The sequence below is a fragment of the Schistocerca nitens genome, chromosome 6 (assembly GCF_023898315.1).
Source record: "Schistocerca nitens isolate TAMUIC-IGC-003100 chromosome 6, iqSchNite1.1, whole genome shotgun sequence".
Lineage (NCBI taxonomy): Eukaryota > Metazoa > Arthropoda > Insecta > Orthoptera > Acrididae > Schistocerca > Schistocerca nitens.
This window is the reverse complement of record NC_064619.1, coordinates 389732531-389755679: the sequence shown is the minus strand read 5'-3', so window position 1 is coordinate 389755679 and position 23149 is coordinate 389732531. Positions and strand designations below refer to the sequence as shown.

The 23149-nt window shown below is 45.8% G+C and overlaps 1 protein-coding gene across 3 annotated transcripts in view; it reads right to left on the bottom strand.

The window, feature by feature from the left end:
* LOC126263140 (ATP-dependent RNA helicase DHX30-like) overlaps positions 1-23149 on the bottom strand; it is a 304491-nt gene that overhangs the window by 181921 nt on the left and 99421 nt on the right. The gene's annotated exons all lie outside the window — the stretch shown is intronic.

The window sequence follows — 23149 nt, the reverse complement described above, 5'->3', positions numbered from 1 at the left end:
CGGACTCCCGGTGGTAGTAGAGAGGAAGGGCGGCCTGCATACCATACATCAAAGGAGGCGTCAAAAAAAATGTCATGGGCTGGATTAGCAGGCATGGAAGACAGATGGCTAGCATAACGACTCAGAAGGACTGCTCACCGATTGGACAGTGGAGGTTCAGCAGTCTCAGCATAAAGGCTTTCCACAGGGCTGGTGTAAAAAGCGCCAGACACTAAACGTAATCCACGGTGGTGGATGGAGTCGAAACGCCGAAGAATAGACGGCTGAGCAGAGGAGTAGACTATGCTTCCATAGTCCAATTTCGAGCGCACTAAGGCGCGATAGAGGCAGAGAAGGACCACTCGGTCTGCTCCCCAGGAGGTACCATTCAGGACACGGAGGGTGTTGAGGGATCGCAGACAGCGAGCCGAAAGGTAGGAAACGTCGGAGGACCAGCACAGTTTTCTGTCAAACATAAGACCCAAGAATTTAGCGCCATCCGAAAATGGAAGGTTGACAGGTCCTAGATGTAAGGAGGGTGGAAGAGACTCCTTACGTCGCCAAAAATTAACACAAACGGTCTTACTGGGAGAAAAACGGAAGCTGGTTTTGATGCTCCAAGAGTAGAGGCAATCGAGACAGCCTTGAAGACGTCGTTCAAGAAGGCTGGTCCGTTGAGAGCTGTAGTAGATCGCAAAATCGTCCACAAAGAGGGAGCCTGAGACATCAGAAAGGAGACAATCCATAATTGGATTTATGGCAATGGCAAACAGTACAACACTTAGCACGGAGCCCTGGGGTACCCCGTTTTCTTGGGAGAAAGTACGAGAGAGTGTAGTGTTCACCCGCACTCTAAATGTGCGCTCTGCCATAAATTCGCGAAGAAAAAGGGGCAGCCGACCTCGAAAGCCCCAGGAGAACAGTGTGCGGAGGATGCCTGTCCTCCAACAGGTATCGTATGCTCTCTCCAGATCAAAAAATATTGCTACTGTTTGGCGTTTCCGGAGAAAATTGTTCATGATAGAAGTGGAGAGAGCAACAAGATGGTCAACTGCAGAACGATGCTTTCGGAAACCTCATTGGGCAGGTGTTAAAAGACTACGGGGCTCCAGACACTAAGCTAAACGGCAATTCACCATACGCTCCAAAACCTTACATACACTACTCGTGAGAGAAATGGGGCGATAGCTAGAGGGGAGATGTTTGTCTTTTCCAGGTTTCGGAACAGGAACGACGATAGCTTCCCGCCATCGCCTGGGAAAAGTACTGCCGGTCCAAATTCGATTATAAAGGCGAAGGAGGTAACGCAGACTATGGGTTGATAAATGCAGCAACATTTGGATGTGAATACCATCCGGTCCTGGGGCGGAGGAGCGAGAAGAAGAGAGTGCTTGTTGGAGTTCCCGCATGGAAAAAACAGTATTATAGCTTTCGCGATTTTGAGAGAAGAAAGCAAGAGGTTGCACTTCCGCTGCACGTTTTTTCGGGAGAAACGCTGGCGGGTAATTTGAAGAGCTCGAAGTGTTGACCCAAAGAGTTAGAAATTGCGACGGGGTCCACTAACGTATCACGCGCGACAGTGAGCACAGAGACCGGGGAGAAACTAGGCGCGCCAGATAACTGTCGAATCCGACTCCAAACTTCCGAGGAGGGAGTGAACGTGTTGTTGTTGTTGTTGTTGTTGTTGTTGTTGTTGTTGTTGTTGTCTTCAGTCCTGAGACTGGTTTGATGCAGCTCTCCATGCTACTATATCCTGTGCAAGCTGCTTCATCTCCCAGTACCTACTGCAACCTACATCCTTCTGAATCTGCTTAGTGTATTCATCTCTTTGTCTCCCCCTACGATTTTTACCCTCCACACTCCCCTCCAATACTAAATTGGTGATCCCTTGATGCCTCAGAACATGTCCTACCAACCGATCCCTTCTTCTGGTCAAGTTGTGCCACAAACTCCTCTTCTCCCCAATCCTATTCAGTACCTCCTCATTAGTTATGTGATCTACCCATCTAATCTTCAGCATTCTTCTGTAGCACCACATTTCGAAAGCTTCTATTCTCTTCTTGTCCAAACTATTTATCGTCCATGTTTCACTTCCATACATGGCTACACTCCTTACAAATACACTCCTAGAAATTGAAATAAGAACACCGTGAATTCATTGTCCCAGGAAGGGGAAACTTTATTGACACATTCCTGGGGTCAGATACATTACATGATCACACTGACAGAACCACAGGCACATAGACAAAGGCAACAGAGCATGCACAATGTCGGCACTAGTACAGTGTATATCCACCTTTCGCAGCAATGCAGGCTGCTATTTTCCCATGGAGACGATCGTAGAGATGCTGGATGTAGTCCTGTGGAACGGCTTGCCATGCCATTTCCACCTGGCGCCTCAGTTGGACCAGCGTTCGTGCTGGACATGCAGACCGCGTGAGACGACGCTTCATTCAGTCCCAAACATGCTCAATGGGGAACAGATCCGGAGATCTTGCTGGCCAGGGTAGTTGACTTACACCTTCTAGAGCACATTGGGTGGCATGGGATACATGCGGACGTGCATTGTCCTGTTGGAACAGCAAGTTCCCTTGCCGGTCTAGGAATGGTAGAACGATGGGTTCGATGACGGTTTGGATGCACCGTGCACTATTCAGTGTCCCCTCAACGATCACCAGTGGTGTACGGCCAGTGTAGGAGATCGCTCCCCACACCATGATGCCGGGTGTTGGCCCTGTGTGCCTCGGTCGTATGCAGTCCTGATTGTGGCACTCACCTGCACGGCGCCAAACACGCATACGACCATCATTGGCACTGCGTAGGATCCTACGGTCTTGGCGTGCATCCGCGCGTTGCTGCGGTCCGGTCCCAGGTCGACGGGCACGTGCATCTTCCGCCGACCACTGGCGACAACATCGATGTACTGTGGAGACCTCACGCCCCACGTGTTGAGCAATTCGGCAGTACGTCCACCCGGCCTCCCGCATGCCCACTATACGCCCTCGCTCAAAGTCCGTCAACTGCACATACGGTTCACGTCCACGCTGTCGCGGCATGCTACCAGTGTTAAAGACTGCGATGGAGCTCCGTATGCCACGGAAAACTGGCTGAAACTGACGGCGGCGGTGCACAAATGCTGCGCAGCTAGCGCCATTCGACGGCCAACACCGCAGTTCCTGGTGTGTCCGCTGTGCCGTGCGTGTGATCATTGCTTGTACAGCCCTCTCGCAGTGTCCGGAGCAAGTATGGTGGGTCTGACACACCGGTGTCAATGTGTTCTTTTTTCCATTTCCAGGAGTGTACTTTCAGAAAAGACTTCCTGACACTTAAATCAATACTCGATGTTAACAAATTTCTCTTCTTCAGAAACGCTTTCCTTGCCATTGCCAGTCTACATTTTATATCCTCTCTACTTCAACCATCATCAGTTATTTTGCTCCCCAAATAGCAAAACTCCTTTACTACTTTAAGTGTCTCATTTCCTAATCTAATACCCTCAACATCACCCAACTTAATTCGACTACATTCCATTATCCTCGTTTTGCTTTTGTTGATGTTCATCTTATATCCTCCCTTCAAGACACCATCCATTCCGTTCAACTGCTCTTCCAAGTCCTTTGCTGTCTCTGACAGAATTACAATGTCATCGGCAAACCTCAAAGTTTTTATTTCTTCTCCATGAATTTTAATACCTACTCCGAATTTTTCTTTTGTTTCCTTCACTGCTTGCTCAATATACAGATTGAATAACATCGGGGATAGGCTACAACTATGTCTCACTCCCTTCCCAACCACTGCTTCCCTTTCGTGTCCGTCGACTCTTATAACTGCCATCTGGTTTCTGTACAAATTGTAAATAGCCTTTCGCTCCCTGTATTTTACCCCTGCCACCTTTAGAATTTGGAAGAGAGTATTCCAGTCAACATTGTCAAAAGCTTTCTCTAAGTCTACAAATGCTAGAAACGTAGGTTTGCCTTTCCTTAATCTTTCTTCTAAGATAAGTCGTAAGGTCAGTATTGCCTCACGTGTTCCAGTATTTCTACGGAATCCAAACTGATCTTCCCCGAGGTCGGCTTCTACTAGTTTTTCCATTCGTCTGTAAAGAATTCGTGTTAGTATTTTGCAGCTGTGGCTTATTAAACTGATTGTTCGGTAATTCTCACAGTGAACGTGTTAAATGAGCTAATAAAGAATTTCCAGCTTGCCTTCTTGCTCTCACGGATGACGCGACGGCATCGCGCACGGAACTGCTTATAGCGGATATAGTTGGCCAAAGTAGGATGGTGGCGGAAAACGCGAAGAGCACGTCACCGCTCACGTATTGCGTCACGGCATGCCTCGTTCCACCAAGGAACTGGAGGGTGCCGGGGAAATTCTGAGGTGCGTGGTATTGAACGTTCCGCAGCTGTAAGAATAACGTCGGTAAGATGTGTGACCTCATTGTCGATGCTAGGAAAGTGACGGTCATCGAATGTCGCTAGACACGAAAAAAGTGTCCAATCAGCTTGGGCAAACTTACAGTGTCGGGGGTGCATATATGGCAGTTGAGGCTGCAGTCTAAGGACACATGGAAAGTGGTCACTCGAGTGTGTATCATCAAGGGCGAACCATTCGAAGCGCCGAGCTAGCGGAACAGTACCGACCTAAAGGTCCAAATGAGAGAAATTTGTCGTGGAGCGAGACAAAAATGTAGGGACACCAGTGTTGAGGTAAACTAGATCCGCTTGGTGGAAGACGTCTAGCAATAGTGAGCCACGTGGACAAGGATGTGGATATCCCCAAAGCGGGTGGTGGGCATTGAAGTCCCCAACCAGCAAATAGGGGGGGTGGAAGCTGACCAAGAAGATGAAGGAGATCAGCTCGTGCCATTGGTGTGGACGATGGAACGTATACAGTACAAAGAGAAAAGGTATATCCAGAAAGGGAAAGACTGACAGCGACAGCTTGGAAGGAAGTGTTTAAGGGGATTGGGTGATAATGGAGAGTATCATGGTGAAGAATCATGAGTCCTCCATGGGCTGGAGTGCCTTCAACACAGGGGAGATCAAATCGGACAGACTGAAAATGGGGGAGAACAAAGCGGTCATGGGGATGCAGCTTTGTTTCCTGAAGACAGAAGATGACCAGCGAGTAGGATCGTAAGAGGATCGACAATTCATCCCAATTGGCTCAAATGCCGTGGATATTCCAGTGGATAATGGACATAGGGTGGACAGAAAATAGAGGAAAGTGACCACGGTTGCGGTCAACTCAACGACTACTCAGAGCTTGCGACCGACAGCATGGAGTGGCATTCAACCGAAGGTAAAAGATCCTGATCCATAGGTTGTTCAGGAGCAGCTCCTGCCACCAGCGATCGGCCGGTTGATCGACCGCCAGCAGTGCGCTTCGGCGACACAGAAGACGGTAGAGGGCGATTTCCGCCAGGTTGTGCCGTAGATGAGACACGCCTTGGCGGAGGAGATGAACTGGGTTTCTTATTAGCTTTCTTGGAAACATGATGTTTAGATGAAGGAGGAACCGATGGTTGTGAATTTGGGATACATAAAAAATCTTCACGAGTATGCTCTTTTTTCGAAGTCTTGGTGTCTGACTTTTGGGCTCGAGATTTAGCAGAACCCGATGAAGGGAGAACCATAGACTGGGCAGGCGAAAGCGGTGAGGTTGAACGGGCGATCTTTGCACTGGCCGATCTGACGACCGTGGCACTAAAGGTGAGGTCACAAGTCTGCGTGGCCACCTCCTTTGTTGGCCGAGGAGAAGCAAGGACAGTGCTGTATTTGCCTGTCTGAGGCACGGTGGGCAATCTCGAGAGGAAGCAGCGTGGTCACCCATACAGTTGATGCTATGAGGGGATGGATGTGGACAAGCACCCTCATGAGTATCCTTGCCACACGTAACACATTTGGCCGGATTGGAACAGGACTGGCTGGTGTTATTGAACCGCTGACACCGATAGCAACGCATATGGTTTGGGACGTAAGGGCGAACGGAAATTATCTCATAGCCTGCTTTGATTTTCGATGGGAGTTGAACTTTGTCAAATGTCAAGAAGACAGTGCGGGTTGGAATGATGTTCGTGGCAATCCTTTTCATACCTCTATTAACAGCCGTTTCACCCTGGTCAGACAGGTAGTGCTGAATTTCTTCGTCAGACAATCCATCGAGGGAGCGTGTATAAATGACTCCATGTGAGGAATGTAAAGTGCGGTGTGCTTCAACCCGGACAGGGAAGGTGTGGAGCAGTGAAGTACGCAGCAATTTTTGTACCTGGAGGGCACTGACTGTTTCTAACAACAAGGTGCCATTCCGTAATCTGGAACAAGACTTTACAGGACATGCAATTGCGTCGACACCTTTCTGAATAATGAAAGGGTTGACCGTGGAAAAGTCATGACCTTCGTCAGACCGAGAAACAACAAGGAACTGTGGCAACAATGGAAGAACTGTATGTGGCTGAGACTCAGTGAACTTATGCTTGTGAGCAGACATAGTGGAAGGTGAGGAAACCATTGCGGAAGAATCCCCCATGATTACCGGCGTCGCCAATGGCGCGCTCCTGCCTTGTGGGGGCCCTCTCTAAGGGCACTCCCGCCTTAGGTGATTGTTCACACCTCAGGCCACACCTCCCGACAAACGGACAGAGGGACCAATCGGCACTTTCGGAAGGTATCAGCTCGGATAATCACCCCTCCCTGGGCCTGGCCGTTACCAGGGGGTACGTACGTGTCCTACCTGTCTACCCAGGGCGGGGAATTACGCATTACCCCGTCACCGGCTATGCACGAAAATGCGTGGGCCGGCCTTCAGACACGCACAGGGAGGAAGAAAGAGTAAGGGGAAAACTAAGAAAGGGAAAGGAAAGAAGAGAGGTCTCAATCGCTGCAGCGGAGAAAAGGGTAAAGAGAAGAGGTAAGGAAAAGAGAAGGACAAAGGAAGGATGAAGACATACAAACAGAGAAGGCGAAGAATGCGTTACATTTACGAGCGTCCGTCTCTGGACGTAGGCACAAACCGTACTCCCAGAGGGGTAGAAAGGGAAGGAAAGAGCCAGAGGTGATGGGAGGGGGGGGCGAAGATCGGGGATAGGGAAGGATGCGGAAAAGGAAGGTATGCAGCCCGGAAAGGAAGGAGGGCCACACTAGCTCGGGGTCTCGTGCTCGCTACGCACGTATCCACGAAAGAGTTGTGGACCCCCTGGGGGGGCTCAACTAAATGACAGACTACTATTCACTAGGGCTGATTTAAGGAAACCAATAGATAAGCAGCTACAGAAATTTTAAGAACACATCAGAGTGTCTCACAACGAAAAATTACAAATACATTGGAACCTTGCTTAATGAGCACTTCCCATAACATAAAATTCATATAGCAAGCAGAACAAACTGTTAAAAATGCTTTACTTAACAAGCGAGGTTTTGCTTAAAGAGTAATGACGATTTAGCACGATTTCACCAGCTATTCTCACTTGATGGGGGAACGTTCAACAATAAGAAGACTTTTCACTGTCGGCAGCAGCATATGAACAATGTCTTAGTAAATACTGCAGTCTGGACATCTTCAACTTTTATAGTCCTCTCTTCCTCAGTTGCGTGTAATATTATGGTATATTAATAATTTTTACTTATGGACCGTCTGACAGCAACTGAATAAAACACAATTTTAGAAAAGAACCAGATGGTACACCATGACCTACACACATAAACTAACACACAGAGTTGCAAACATCCTAAAGAGACAGGGCTTCAAAATAGCATATAAGCCTGGGCAAACCCTTCAATCACACCTAAGCCAGCCAGCTACCAAGAGAGACAAATTCCAACAATCAGGAATATATAAACTTTGACATTAAAGTTGTGATGCAGTATACATAGGCATGACATGCAGGAATTTTCAAACAAGACACGAAGAACATATCAGATGTTGGAAGTATGAAACAAACCATTCCACATTTGCAGAGCATTTAAAACACTACAACCATCATCCTACAAATATGGAACAAGAAATGAAAATAATGAGAATAAGCAACCATGACAAACATCTTATACAAATGCAAGAAAACTTCCACATCCAGAAAGCCATAGCAGGAAACAAACATGTGATAAATGAACAAACACACATCAGCACAGGCTCCCTACTACACTTAGTAAAGGAAATGATAACATAAAACAAAAAATTAAAAAAAAATTAAAAAAAGAAAACTCTTCCCCACATCATCTGGAGACAACACACACACACACACACACACACACACACACACACACACACATGCATACATGAACAGACCACAGATACTTCAATAGTTACACTCATAAGTTTGGCAATAACATTCGATCTTTGGCAAAAACATTTGACAGTCGGCAACAGAAACCAAAACATTGCTTTAAAACAAGCGTTCAGTGCATAGTGTTGTGGAATGGGGGGGGGGGGGGGGGGGGGAACTGCAAATTGGCGTTCATAAGAAGAAGAACAACACCAGAAATGCAACAGGAGCATAATATGTAGGAAACTGTCCACGCAACCTGTAAGTACAGTTCAAAACATTACTACTTAATAGGAAATACCAACCACCAGAACTGTTTATAACCTATAGGCACAATGACAAAAATGTAAATAAAATAGCTAACATATGTACATATTCCAGGCCACTGATGATGCCTTGCAGAAAATAAAGGCAAAATGCGTATGGCACTAAAATTGTGTTTTATTCAGTTGCTGTCAGACGGTCCATAAGTAAAAATTATTAATATACCGTAAACTGCAGTCTGGGTTTAGCACTCTTTCTGCTACCATCTTAGCAATCACATATTTTTCTAAATTTGTGTTCACACAGTCTTTCTTTGTGTGCAAATTTTAATAACCTTTGTAGAAATGTCCTTTAAGATAAAGTCTTAAGAAGGCAACTGCAAGAGAAAGAAAATGACCTTAGAAATGAAGTGTAAAATCACTGAAAAATGCAAACATGGTGTGATCGCTTCCGATTTAGCACCCATATACAATCAGTCTACATCAATTATTTGCTCTATACCCAAGAACAAGGACAAGGACAAGATTAAGGAGATAAGGTGCTTCAGGAAGAAAGAAAGACAAGAGTATCTAAACAATGGTTTTGTATTCTGGATGATCTCGAAAGGCTGCTCCTTATGTGGATAAATGAAAAGCAATTCCAAGGCATCATTTGTGAGAAGGTGAGAATGATTTCTGTCAACCTCGTTAAGAAGACGCCACATTCATCAGCAGCCAAAGAATTGTTTAAGGGAAGGTGTGGGGTGATTCGAGAAGTTTAAGGGAAGAACCAGCATCCACAGCATTGTGAGGCAAAACTGAGCAGCCAGCTCCGATATAAAGGCATCAGACAACTTCATCAGCAATTTCAAGTTGCTTGTAAATTCTGAGTGTTATTTGCCGCAACAGGTTTTTAATAGTGACAACATGGGTCTCTTCTGGGAAAAGATGCTGAAGCGTACCTTCATAACAGCAGAGGAGAATACATTGCCTGGTCACAAGCTAATGAAAGACCACCTCACACTGCAAATGCAAGCAGCAATTTGAAAATTAAACCACTGCTGTTTTACCATACAGAAACTCCACGAGCCTTCAAGAAGCATAAACTCCAGATGAGCAGGTTAAATGTGATGTGGAGGTCCAAAAACAAGGCTTGGATGACATGTGATCTCTTTCGTGATTGACTCAACGAAGTGTTTGTCCTGCAGTGAAAAAATATTTGCTAGAGATATAGCTGCCACTCTATGCCTTGGTTGTTATTGACAATGCCCCTGGCCATTCTCCAGGCCTGCAAGACCACCTCCTTCAAGAATTTCGATTCATCAAGATACAATTTCTGCCTCCCAGCACCACTCCGTTACTCCAGCCTAGGGACCAGAAGATTATTTCTAACTTCAAGCAGGTCTACACTAAAGCACTCTTTGAGCATTGCTTTGAATTGACTGAAGCTACCAATCTCACTCTCAGAGAGTTTTGGAAATATCATTTCAACATCATTGCCTGCATCAAGACTATCAAAAAGGCGTGAGAAGGAGTTATCAAGAGAACTCTCACTTCTGCTTGCAAGAAGCTTTAGCTGGAGAGCATTGTCAAATGTGGCTCCAAGGCATCTGAGTCAGTACCTGTGCATTTGGCTAAGAGCATGGGACTAGAAGTGGATAACAATGACGTCTATGAGCTTGTGGAAGATCACAGCCAAGAAATGACCACTAAGGAGCTTATGGAAGTGCAGTGTGTTTCACAGCAGGAAGTTGCGGAAAGAAGTTCTCCAGAGGATCCAGCAATCTTCTGGTGCAGTAAGAGAAATGCTGAAAGCAGTTGGTTGCATCATACATTGAAAATCGTCACCCTAATAAAGCAATGATAATGCTGTGTTGCATTTTTGCCAAGTGTCGGCTACAGATAGGTTCCTAGAATAAAAGAATTAGTTATGTATCATGAATACGAAGTGCTTAATACTGTATGTATAATTTTCTTTGAATAAATGGAATCAGTAAGAGAAAACTTTCAGTACTTTTTCCACACGGTATGCATTATCATATTTTACATTAATTTCTGAGATAAATTGTTTTGCTTAACAAGTGTTTTGCACTACAAGTAAGATTTATGAACATATTATGCCACTATGCAAGGTTCCACTGTAAATAAAAAAATAGCCCGTGCAGTTGGCTGTGTGGTCGAACGCTTTCCGGGTGGGAAGGAGAGCCTGGTCCCCAGCATGAATCTGCCCAGCAGATTTGTGTCGAGGTCCGGTGAACCGGTCAGTCTGTGGATGGTTTTTAGGCAGTTTTCCATCTGCCTCAGCAAATGCTGGCTGGTTCCCCCTATTCCGTCTCAGTTATGTTATGTTGGCTGGGCAAACAAGTTCTCCACGTATGCATACACCACCATTACTCTACCACGCAAACATAAGGGTTACACTCATCTGGTGAGAGACGTTCCCTGGGAGGTCCACCAGGGGCCAAACTGCATAATAACCCTGGGTTCGGTGTGGGGCGGTGGAGGGGTGAAGTGGACTGTGATAGTCCCTGTGGGGTTGTGGACCACTGCAGCTGCAGCTGGGACGGAGCCTCTCCGTCGTTTCTAGGTCCCCGGTTAACATACAATACAATACAATACAAGTAACAAAATATCCAAACTACAATGAGTCATTTCAACTAACAGGGGAGTAACATTCCTATATTAATAAGCAATGTGACTTAGCACAAAATTAAGTTAATGAACAATTTAGAGACAACAATAAAGATTTAAAAGAAACTAACACTCAAGACCTCTCATGAGAAGAAGTACTTGCATCTGGTCTATCTGGCCTAGGCACAAATTAAGCTGAGTATATCTAATCTTGGAAAAAGAAGAAGTCTTACAATTTATGGATGATCTTTGAAAATAAATGAATAAATGCCACATGCACTGAACATTATTTAATGAAACTGATTTACTATGTAAGGAACAAAAGAAATGTAACCAAACACATGCTATACACTAGTAATACAAAGCTTTCTGAACAGACAAAATATTTCCCTAAGCAAGCATTATATGCAGATAACCTTGGAATGCACTCTGTGTACATGTTCCATAAAAGTAGCGCACACAATACTGAACGTTTGTTGTCAGTTGTACTTTGGCAGATATCTCTCTAGTTTGCATGATGTAAGTCGAGTTCCTTTTTTCTCATGCAGCTGATGTCAATGATCCTGCTGTTGTAGTAAACTTGATGTCCCCCCTAACACTGTGGGATATATGGCTGTTATCAGTTCTCCTGATAACACTGTCCATGATATGTTTGCAATCTACTTCAGAAATACTCTTCTTTTTATCTTTTGACTAGTATTCATCTTGTAAATGGTGCATGAGTTTACTGCAGACACATCTAGAAAGTGGATAAACCAAGGGCCAATACAGCTGCTGCATTGATGGTCACATGTGCCCACGCTCCCTTAGTGCAATTTTATGAAGTTACAATTTCTAGCTTTTTATCAGCACCTGTCTCTGCATCTATCTTGGCAACACTATGCACTGACAATATTTGCACTGCTGAGTAAGACTTCCTGAAAATATAAGAAACGATGCTCATTTCTTTTCTGAAAACAAATGAACTAGGCACGAAATTACTCTTTCATTTGTGTGTGTGTGTGTGTGTGTGTGTGTGTGTGTGTGTGTGTGTGTGTGTGTGTAGAATTTCCAGAGTCTATTAGGGTAAACACTTTTATTCAATATTTATTAAGAATTTTGGGCAAATACTGCCAAAATGAGCAACGACCTCGAAATCGAGAGTAGTGCTCATTGATCATCAAGACTCTGGTGAGGTACAGACTTTCATGAAGTTTCACCTGAAAACAACGTATAGCACACATCTTTTCAGGCTTCTTTCTCTCATCCTGGTCACTGATGTTATCAATAAAACAGAGCAAATCAAGAACAAAAATCTCTGACAAGACATGATCTGGGAAAAAATTTCATGTCCATCCTGCCCCCACATATCCCTGAAGTGGAATCAGAAGCTCTATGGGTTCCAACAAACAGTAGCATGACAAGAAATGCCTTCATATCAACTCTCTGTAACTTGAGCATCATGATTTCCTCTCAAAATTTTTGTACATTTTCAAATATTACATGTTGTAGCCAATATGCCAATTATCTTCACATCGAAATAAAGGAATAAGGCTGGTGTCTTCGCTCCTTTTGCTGTGCCTTGAGCTTCAGGTAAATGTGGACAGTTTGGCACTGGTTCTATTTGAACAGACAACAGCACTGTCAAATATGCACTATATAGGGTGAGAAAAATTGTGTTATGAAATTTTAACCATGGAAAGCTGATGCCAGCAGGAATCGAAATTACTAATGTTTTATAGGTCAACAACGCAGAATTTTTAAAATACAAAAACTTGGTGTCACACATGCTGATTGGCCTCGGGATTGCCCTGTTGCCGGGTGCTCTGGACAACACATGACCATAAATACTTTGCCTGTTGGAGATCGCAATGTATCCACGGTGGCCCACACACTCGGTGGTAGCACGCCAGCCTTCCACTCTGGGAGCAAATCCGCCGGGGTCCTCACACAGCCATTGTAGTTTTATGATAAGACATACCAGGAACAAACCTGTCAACAGCTGTTAGTTCGCGTACAAAAAGTCTGTAACAAATTAAGTCGGCTCTGAAAAGGGTTTTTTTTGTAGCTACGATGTTGTTGTTGTTGTTGTGGTCTTCAGTCCATAGACTGGTTTGATGGAGCTCTCCATGCTACTATATCCTGTGCAAGCTGCTTCATCTCCCAGTACCTACTGCAGCCTACATCCTTCTGAATCTGCTTAGTGTATTCATCTCTTTGTCTCCCTCTATGATTTTTACCCTCCAAGCTGCCCTCCAGTACTAAATTGGTGATCCCTTGATGTCTCAGAACATGTCCTACCAACCTATCCCTTCTTCTAGTCAAGTTGTGCCACAAACTCCTCTTCTCCCCAATCCTATTCAATACCTCCTCATTAGTTATGTGATCTACCCACCTAATCTTCAACATTCTTCTGTAGCACCACATTTCGAAAGCTTCTATTCTCTTCTTGTCCAAACTATTTATTGTCCATGTTTCACTTCCATACATGGCTACACTCCATACAAATACTTTCAGAAACGACTTCCTGACACTTAAATCAATACTCGATGTTAACAAATTTCTCTTCTTCAGAAAGATTTCCTTGCCATTGTCAGTCTACATTTTATATCCTCTCTACGTCGACCATCAGTTATTTTACTCCCTAAATAGCAAAACTCCTTTACTACTTTAAGTGTCTCATTTCCTAATCTAATTCCCTCAGCATCACCCGATTTAATTCGACTACATTCCATTATCCTTGTTTTGCTTTTGTTTATGTTCATCTTGTATCCTCCTTTCAAGACACTGTCCATTCCGTTCAACTGCTCTTCCAAGTCCTTTGCTGTCTCTGACAGAATTACAATGTCATCGGCGAACCTCAAAGTTTTTATTTCTTCTCCCTGGATTTTAATACCTACTCCAAATTTTTCTTTTGTTTCCTTTACTGCTTGCTCAATATACAGATTGAATAACATCGGGGACAGGCTACAACCCTGTCTCACTCCCTTCCCAACCACTGCTTCCCTTTCATGCCCCTCGATTCTTGTAACTGCCATCTGGTTTCTGTACAAATTGTAAATAGCATTTAGCTCCCTGTATTTTACCCCTGCCGCCTTCAGAATTTGAAAGAGGGTATTCCAGTCAACATTGTCAAAAGCTTTCTCTAAGTCTACAAATGCTAGAAACGTAGGTTTGCCTTTCCTTAATCTTTCTTCTAAGACAAGTCGTAAGGTCAGTATTGCCTCATGTGTTCCAACATTTCTACGGAATCCAAACTGATCTTCCCCGAGGTCGGCTTCTACCAGTTTTTCCATTCGTCTGTAAATAATTCGTGTTAGTATTTTGCAGCTGTGACTTATTAAACTGATAGTTTGGTAATTTTCACATCTGTCAACACCTGCTTTCTTTGGGATTGGAATAATTATATTCTTCTTGAAGTCTGAGGGTATTACCACTGTCTCATACGTCTTGCTCACCAGATGGTAGAGTTTTGTCAGGACTGGCTCTCCCAGCGCCGTCAGTAGTTCTAATGGAACGTTGTCTACTCCCAAGGCCTTGTTTCGACTCCGGTCTTTCAGTGCTCTGTCAAACTCTTCACACAGTATTGTGTCTCCCATTTCATCTTCATCTACATCCTCTTCCATTTCCATAATATTGTCCTCAAGTACATCGCCCTTGTATAGACCCCCTGTATACTCCTTCCACTTTTCTGGTTTCCCTTCTTTGCTTAGAACTGGGTTTCCATCTGAGCTCTTGATATTCATGCACGTGGTTCTCTTTTCTCCAAAAGTCTCTCTAATTTTCCTGTAGGCAGTATACATCTTACCCCTGGTGAGATAAGCCTCTACATCCTTACATATGTCCTCTAGCCATCCCTGCTTAGCCATTTTCCACTTCCTGTCGATCTCATTTTTGAGACGTTTGTATTCCTTTTTGCCTGCTTCATTTACTGCATTTTTGTTTTTTCTGCTTTCATCAATTAAGTACAATATTTCTTCTGTTACCCAAGCATTTCTAGTAGCCCTCGTCTTTTTACCTACTTTATCCTCTGCTGCCTTCACTATTTCATCCCTCAAAGCTACCCATTCTTCTTCTACTATATTTCTTTCCCCCATCCCTATCAATTGTTCCCTTATGCTCCCCCTGAAACTCTGTACAACCTCTGGTTTAGTCAGTTTATCCAGATACCATCTCCTTAAATTCCCACCTTTTTGCAATTTCTTCAGTTTTAATCTACAGTTCATAACCAATAGATTGTGGTCAGAGTCCACATCTGCCCCTGGAAATGTCTTGCAATTTAAAACCTGATTCCTAAATCTCTGTCTTACCATTAGATAATCTATCTGAAACCTGTCTTTGTCTCCAGGCTTCTTCCATGTATACAGCCTTCTTTTATGATTCTTGAACCAAGTGTTAGCTATGATTAAGTTATGCTCTGTGCAAAATTCTACCAGGCAGCTTCCTCTTTCATTTCTTCCCCCCAATCCATATTCAGTTACTACGTTTCCTTCTTTCCCTTTTCCTACTACCGAATTCCAGTCACCCATGACTATTAAATTTTCGTCTCCCTTCACTATCTGAATAATTTCTTTTATTTCATCATACATTTCTTCAATTTCTTAGTCATTTGCAGAGCTAGTTGGCATATAAAATTTTACTACTGAGGTAGGCGTGGGCTTCGTATCTATCTTGGCTACAATAATGCGTTCACTACGCTGTTTGTAGTAGCTTACCTGCACTTCTATTTTTTTATTCATTCTTAAACCTACTCCTGCATTACCCCTATTTGATTTTTTATTTATAACCCTGTATTCGACTGACCAAAAGTCTTGTTCCTCCTGCCACCAAACATTACTAATTCCCACTATATCTAACTGTAACCTATCCATTTCCCTTTTTAAATTTTCTAACCTACCTGCCCAATTAAGGGATCTGACATTCCACGCTCCGATCCGTAGAACGCCAGTTTTCTTTCTCCTGATAGTGACGTCCTCTTGAGTAGTCACCGCCCAGAGATCCGAATGGGGGAATATTTTACCTCCGGAATATTTTACCCAAGAGGACGCCATCATCATTCAATCATACAGTAAAGCTGCATGCCTTCGGGAAAAATTACGGCTGTAGTTTCCCCTTGCTTTCAGCCGTTCGTAGTACCTGCACAGCAAGGCCGTTTTGGTTAGTGTTACAAGTACAGATCAGTCAATCATCCAGACTGTTGCCCCTGCAACTACTGAAAAGGCTGCTGCCCCTCTTCAGGAACCACCTGTTTGTCTGGCCTCTCAACAGATACCCCTCCATTGTGGTTGCACCTACAGTACGGTTATCCGTGTCGTTGAGGCACGAAAGCCTCCCCACCAATGGCGAGGTCCATGGTTCATTGGTGGCAGGGGGGGGGGGGGGGGTCCTTGAACTGGCGACGCTCTGACAACAGAAGCTTGGTAACGTCAAATGGTGTTTTGCCAAAATCTTTCAAAGATTCCTGGCATTGTCCTGATGCAATTGACAGCATGCTAAACGCGATCCATTAATTCCTCTTCATTTCTATATGGTTCACACCCAGTGGGTGAACTAGAACCTTGAAGAATCCCCACAGGAAAAGTCTAGTGGTGTGAGGTCTGGTGATCGCAGAGGCATGTCCTACAAGCATCTCTGCCAATTACCTGGCCGTCGAATAGTTCACTTAAATATCACCGCACAGCACGACTCGCATGTAGTCATCCCATCATGCTGCAACCACATGCATAGCCCTATGTCCAGGAGAACCCCATCCAGCAGGCCGGGTAGAGTTTCTTACAAAAAGTGAAGGTAACTTGCCCCGGTAAGTCAAGAGGGTAGACAGACTGGCCCAATCAGATGGTCACTCACAATGCTTGCCCAAATATTGAGCGAAAATCATTCTTGCTGTCCGTGGACGTATGTGACATGAGGTCTCCCCTTGCCGAGTAATGAATGTTTCGACTGTTGTAAAGGCCATCCCGATAGAAGGTGCACTTGTTGGTAAACAACACAATGCTGGAGAAAGTGGGATCTTGTGCAACACTTCACAGAAACTACCGGCAAAACCCTAGCCTGTGTTCAGAGTTCATCACAGGATTTAGGTCTACGACAAGGTGGAAATTAAATGGGTGCTGGCTGTCATCCCTCAAAACCTCCCGGATTAACTTACGAGTTTGTTATGTTTTGGGGCACAAAAAACAGCTGGGGTCATATGCATCCAAGTCAAAAGTATAGAACACAAACCCAGAGACAAGGGAAATGACAATATGTCAGTCCCTATGGACTGACAGCTAAACAAGGCATGTGGGAAAGAAAAAAAACTGCATACAAAATGGAGGCCCAAAACTAAAAATTAAATGGCCTTCACCATATTGCGTCAGTGGATAAAAAGTCATTCGCTAAAATGGCTGATAAACCAGATGGCAAACTCAAGCCGGGACGTAAACTGGTTAAACAAAAGGGGGGTATTCCAGCAGGAAGTGGCGGGCAGTTAAAATTTGGGCGCCATGCATACAAAGTGGTGTGGCAGCACCACTGAGCAAATGACGATGGCTAAAAAGACAGTGCCCGATATGCAGTCTAATTAAAATAATCTCCTCCCAGAGGGAGGGCCAAGAGGTGGTCGTCCAAGGCACCATGAGAGGCTTAACAAGCCGAAGCTTATTCCCGTGAAGAGAAGACCATTGGCGATGCCAAGGGGACACAACCTCCTGACAGATGGCAACGCAGAGATACCATCAGAGGGAATAAAGGTACTCGCAGGCTGAGTTACGAGGACTGCACCCTTGGCAGCAGCGTCAGCAGCCTCGTTTCCTGGCAGACCAACATGACCAGGGACCCACAAAAACACAACACTGGCTCCACCAAGAGTGAGCAAGTGACAGTTTTCCTGGAGCCACTGCTGTAAGGGATGAGCAGTGTAGAGTGCACAGAAACTTTAGAGGGTGCTGAGTGAGTCTGAGCAGAGGACACAATTGGGAAGGCTGTGTTGCCGGATGTACTTCGTGGCCTGATCCAAGGTGAAAAGCTTGGCTTAAAATACTGAGAAGTGTGCCGGAAGCCAATATCGAAAGACACGGGTGCCAAGGATGAAGGCACACCCGACCCCACAGTCAGCCCGAGAGCCATCAGTATATACAAAGGTACTATTGCTAAGATCCATGCAAAGGTCGTGAAACAGAAGCCAATAGACTGAGGCTGGAGTAGTGTCCTTAGGAAGAAAATGAAGGCCAGGGTTAACATGGGCCACTTCACGAAGCCAAGGTGGTGAAGGGCTCACACCCACTGGGAAAGTTGCAGGTAGCATGAAGTTAAGCCGACATAGTGAGTGGCAAAAGTGGACTTTTTTTTTGGTTTTATTGTTTTCGTTTTAGGGCGCAAAACTGCTATGGTCATTAGTGCCCGGTCCGTGACTTAGGAAACAGTAAAACCCGAAAATGGAAACCAGCAGAAATGGGAAAGAAACTCAAGAAATTGGAGAAACTAAAAGCAGCAGGAAGGCGTAAAAATCCACTTCAGAAAGGGGTTAGTTGTCCCCAAAAAAAGCGTCAAATGACTGACGTCATCTCACTGGCACTAATAAACTCGAGAACGCGATCGTCCGAGCGCGTCTCATCTGCTAAAATGGACGACATATCAGGCGACAGCTGTAGACGGGCCCGTAACGAAGTAAAATAGGGGCACTTAATTATAAGGTGTCTTACCGTCCACAGCTGAGAGCAGTGGGGACAGAGTGGGGGAGGATCGCCGCTTAAAAGATGTCGATGGCTAAAAAGACAGTGCCCTATCCGAACTCTAGTTAAAATTACCTCCTCCCGACTACGCGTTCGAGAGGAAGAGGTCCAAGCACAAGGGAGAGCTTTCATGTCCCGCAATTTATTATGGGGAAGTGTCGACCAATGTGCGTACCATAAAAGAACAACACAACGACATAAAACGCTCCGTAGATCGGTGAAGGGAATCGATTGAATAGCTGGCCGAAGAAGAGAGACTGCAGCCTTGGCCGCCATATCGGCCGCCTCATTTCCACAGATACCAACGTGTCCCGGGAGCCAGAGGAACGCCACCGAGACGCCCCCCAGGTGGAGCAAGCGCAGACAGTCCTGAATCCGGTGAACCAGAGGGTGGACAGGGTAAAGAGCTTGGAGACTGAGGAGACAGCTGAGAGAATCTGAGCAGATAACATACTGTATCCACTGATGGCGACGGATGTAGTGGACAGCCTTGAGAACAGCTTAAAGCTCCGCAGTATAAACCGAACACTGGTCGGGAAGCCGAAATTGATTTGGGGTGTCGCTAACAATATAGACACTCCCTACACCTAACTATGTTTTCGAGCCATCAGTGTAAATAAATGCAGCTTGCTTCATTTGTGCACTTAGAGCAGCAAATGCCCGACAATAAACAAGTGAAGGGGTACCATCCTTGGGAAATTGACAAAGGTCACGGAGCAGGCAGATCCGGGGACGGAGCCAAGGCGGTGCTGTACCCCAAGTTGTCAAGAAGGTTTTAGGAAAGTAAAAGGAAAGAGAATGGAGCAGTTGACGGAAGTGGACTCCTGGTGGTAGTAGGGAGGAGGGGCGGCCTGCATACCCTACATCAAAGGAGGCGTAGAAAAAAAAAGTCATGGGCTGGATTAGAAGGCATGGAAGACAGATGGCTAGCTTAAAGACTCTGAAGGACTGCTCACCGATTGGACAGCAGAGGTTCAGCAGTCTCAGCATAAAGGCTTTCCACAGGGCTGGTGTAAAAAGCTCCACACACTAAACGTAATCCATGGTGGTGGATAGAGTCGAGACGACGAAGAATAGACGGCCGAGCAGAGGAGTAGACTATGCTTCCATAGTCCAATTTCGAGTGCACTAAGGTGCGATAGAGGCGGAGAAGGACCCCTCGGTCCGCTCCCCAGAAGGTACCATTCAGCACACAGAGGGTGTTGAGGGATCGCAGACAGCGAGCCGAAAGATAGGAAACTTGGGAGGACCAGCACAGTTTTCTGTCAAACATAAGACCCAAGAATTTAGCGATGTCCGAAAACGGAAGGTTGACAGGTCCTAGACGTAAGGAGGGTGGAAGAGACTCCTTACGTCGCCAAAAATTAACACAAACGGTCTTACTGGGAGAAAAACGGAAGCCGGTTTCGATGCTCCAAGAGCAGAGGCAATCAAGACAGCCTTGAAGACGTCGTTCAAGAAGGCTGGTCTGTTGAGCGCTGTAGTAGATCGCAAAATCGTCCACAAAGAGGGAGCCCGAGACATCAGAAAGGAGACAATCCATAATTGGATTTATTGCAATGGCAAACAGTACAATACTTAGCACGGAGCCCTGGGGTACCCCGTTTTCTTGGGAGAAAGTACGGGAGAGTGTAGTGTTCATCCGCACTCTAAATTTGCGCTCTGCCATAAATTCGCGAAGAAAAATGGGCAGCCGACCCCGAAAGCCCCAGGAGAACAGTGAGCGGAGAATGCCTGTCCTCCAACAGGTATCGTATGCTCTCTCCAGATCAAAAAATATTGCTACTGTTTGGCGTTTCCGGAGAAAATTGTTCATGATAGAAGTGGAGAGAGCAACAAGATGGTCAACTGCAGAACGATGCTTTCGGAAACCTCATTGGGCAGGTGTTAAAAGACTACGGGGCTCCAGACACTAAGCTAAACGGCAATTCACCATACGCTCCAAAACCTTACATACACTACTCGTGAGAGAAATGGGGCGATAGCAAGAGGGGAGATGTTTGTCTTTTCCAGGTTTCGGAACAGGAACGACGATAGCTTCCCGCCATTGCCTGGGAAAAGTACTGCCGGTCCAAATTCGATTATAAAGGCGAAGGAGGTAACGCAGACTATGGGTTGATAAATGCAGCAACATCTGGATGTGAATACCATCCGGTCCTGGGGCGGAGGAGCGAGAAGAGGAGAGTGCTTGTTGGAGTTCCCGCATGGAAAAAACAGTATTATAGCTTTCGCGATTTTGAGAGAAGAAAGCAAGAGGTTGCACTTCCGCTGCACGTTTTTTCGGGAGAAACGTTGGCGGGTAATTTGAAGAGCTCGAAATCCCAGCAAAGTGTTGACCCAATGAGTTAGAAATTGCGACGGGGTCCACAAACTTATCACGCGCGACAGTGAGCACAGGGACCGGGGAGAAACTACGCGCGCCAGATAACCATCGAATCGGACTCCAAACTTCCGAGGAGGGAGTGAACGTGATAAATGAGCTAATAAAGAATTTCCAGCTTGCCTTCTTGCTCTCGCAGATGACGCGACGGCATCGGGCACGGAACTGCTTATAGCGGATATAGTTGGCCAAAGTAGGATGGTGGCGGAAAACGCAAAGAGCACGTCGCCGCTCACGTATTGCGTCACGGCATGCCTCGTTCCACCAAGGAACTGGAGGGTGCCGGGGAAATTCTGAGGTGCGTGGTATTGAACGTTCCGCAGCTGTAAGAATAACGTCGGTAAGATGTGTGACCTCATTGTCGACGCTAGGAAAGTGACGGTCATCGAATGTCGCTAGACACGAAAAAAGTGTCCAATCAGCTTGGGCAAACTTACAGCGTCGGGGGTGCATATATGGCAGTTGAGGCTGCAGTCTAAGGACACATGGAAAGTGGTCACTCGAGTGTGTATCATCAAGGGCGAACCAATCGAAGCGCCGAGCTAGCGGAACAGTACCGACCTAAAGGTCCAAATGAGAGAAATTTGTCGCGGAGGCAGACAGAAATGTAGGGACCCCAGTGTTGAGGCAAACTAGATCTGCTTGGTGGAAAACGTCTAGCAATAGTCAGCCACATGGACAAGGATGTGGAGATCCCCAAAGCGGGTGGTCGGCATTGAAGTCCCCAACAAGCAAATAGGGGGGGTGGAAGCTGACCAAGAAGATGAAGGAGACCAGCTCGTGCCATTGGTGTGGACGATGGAATGTATACAATACAAAGAGAAAAGGTATATCCAGAAAGGGAAAGACGGACAGAGACAGCTAGGAAGGAAGTGTTTAAGGGGAGTGGGTGATAATGGAGAGTACCATGGTGAAGAATCATGAGTCCTCCATGGGCTGGAGTGCCTTCAAGAGAGGGGAGATCAAATCGGACGGACTGAAAATGGGGGGAGAACAAAGTGGTCATGGGGACGCAGCTTTGTTTCCTGAAGACAGAAGATGACCGGCGAGTAGGATCGTAAGAGGATGGACAATTCATCCCGATTGGCTCGAATGCCGCGGATATTCCAGTGGATAATGGACATAGGGTGGACAGAAAATGGAGGAATGTAACCACGGTTGCGGTCAACTCAATGACTGCTCAGAGCTTGCGACTGACAGCATGGAGTGGCATTCAACCGAAGGCAAAAGATCCTGATCCATAAGTTGTTCAGGAGCAGCTCCTGCCACCAGTGATCGGCCAGTTGATTGGCCGCCAGCAGTGCGCCTCTGACACAGAAAACGGCAGAGGGCAATTTCCGCCAGGTAGTGCTGTAGATGGGACACGCCTTGGCGGAGAAGGAGATGAACTGGGTTTCTTACTAGCCTTCTTGGAAATATGATGTTTAGATGAAGGAGGAACCGATGGTTGTGAAGTTGGGGCACATAAAAAATCTTCACGAGTATGCTCTTTTTTCGAAGTCTCGGTGTCTGACTTTTGGGCTCGAGATTTAGCAGAACCCAATGAAGGTGAGCCATAGAGTGCGCAGGCGAAAGGGGTGAGGTTGAACGGGCGATCTTTGCGCTGGCCGATCTGACGACCGTGGTACTAAAGGTGAAGTCGCAAGTATGCGTGGCCGCCTCCTTTGTTGGCCGAGGAGAAGCAAGGACAGTGCTGTATTTTCCTGTCTGAGGCACGGTGGGCTGTCGACTGGCGAATAATTTTCGAGCAACAAAGGTCGACACCTTTTCCTTCACTCTGATTTCCTGGATGAGCTTTTAGTCTTTAAAAATTGGGCAATCTCGAGAGGAAGCAGTGTGGTAACCCATACAGTTGATGCAGTGAGGGGATGGAGGTGGACAAGCACCCTCATGGGTATCCTTGCCTCACTTAACACATTTGGCCGGATTGGAACAGGACTGGCTGATGTTATTGAACCGCTGA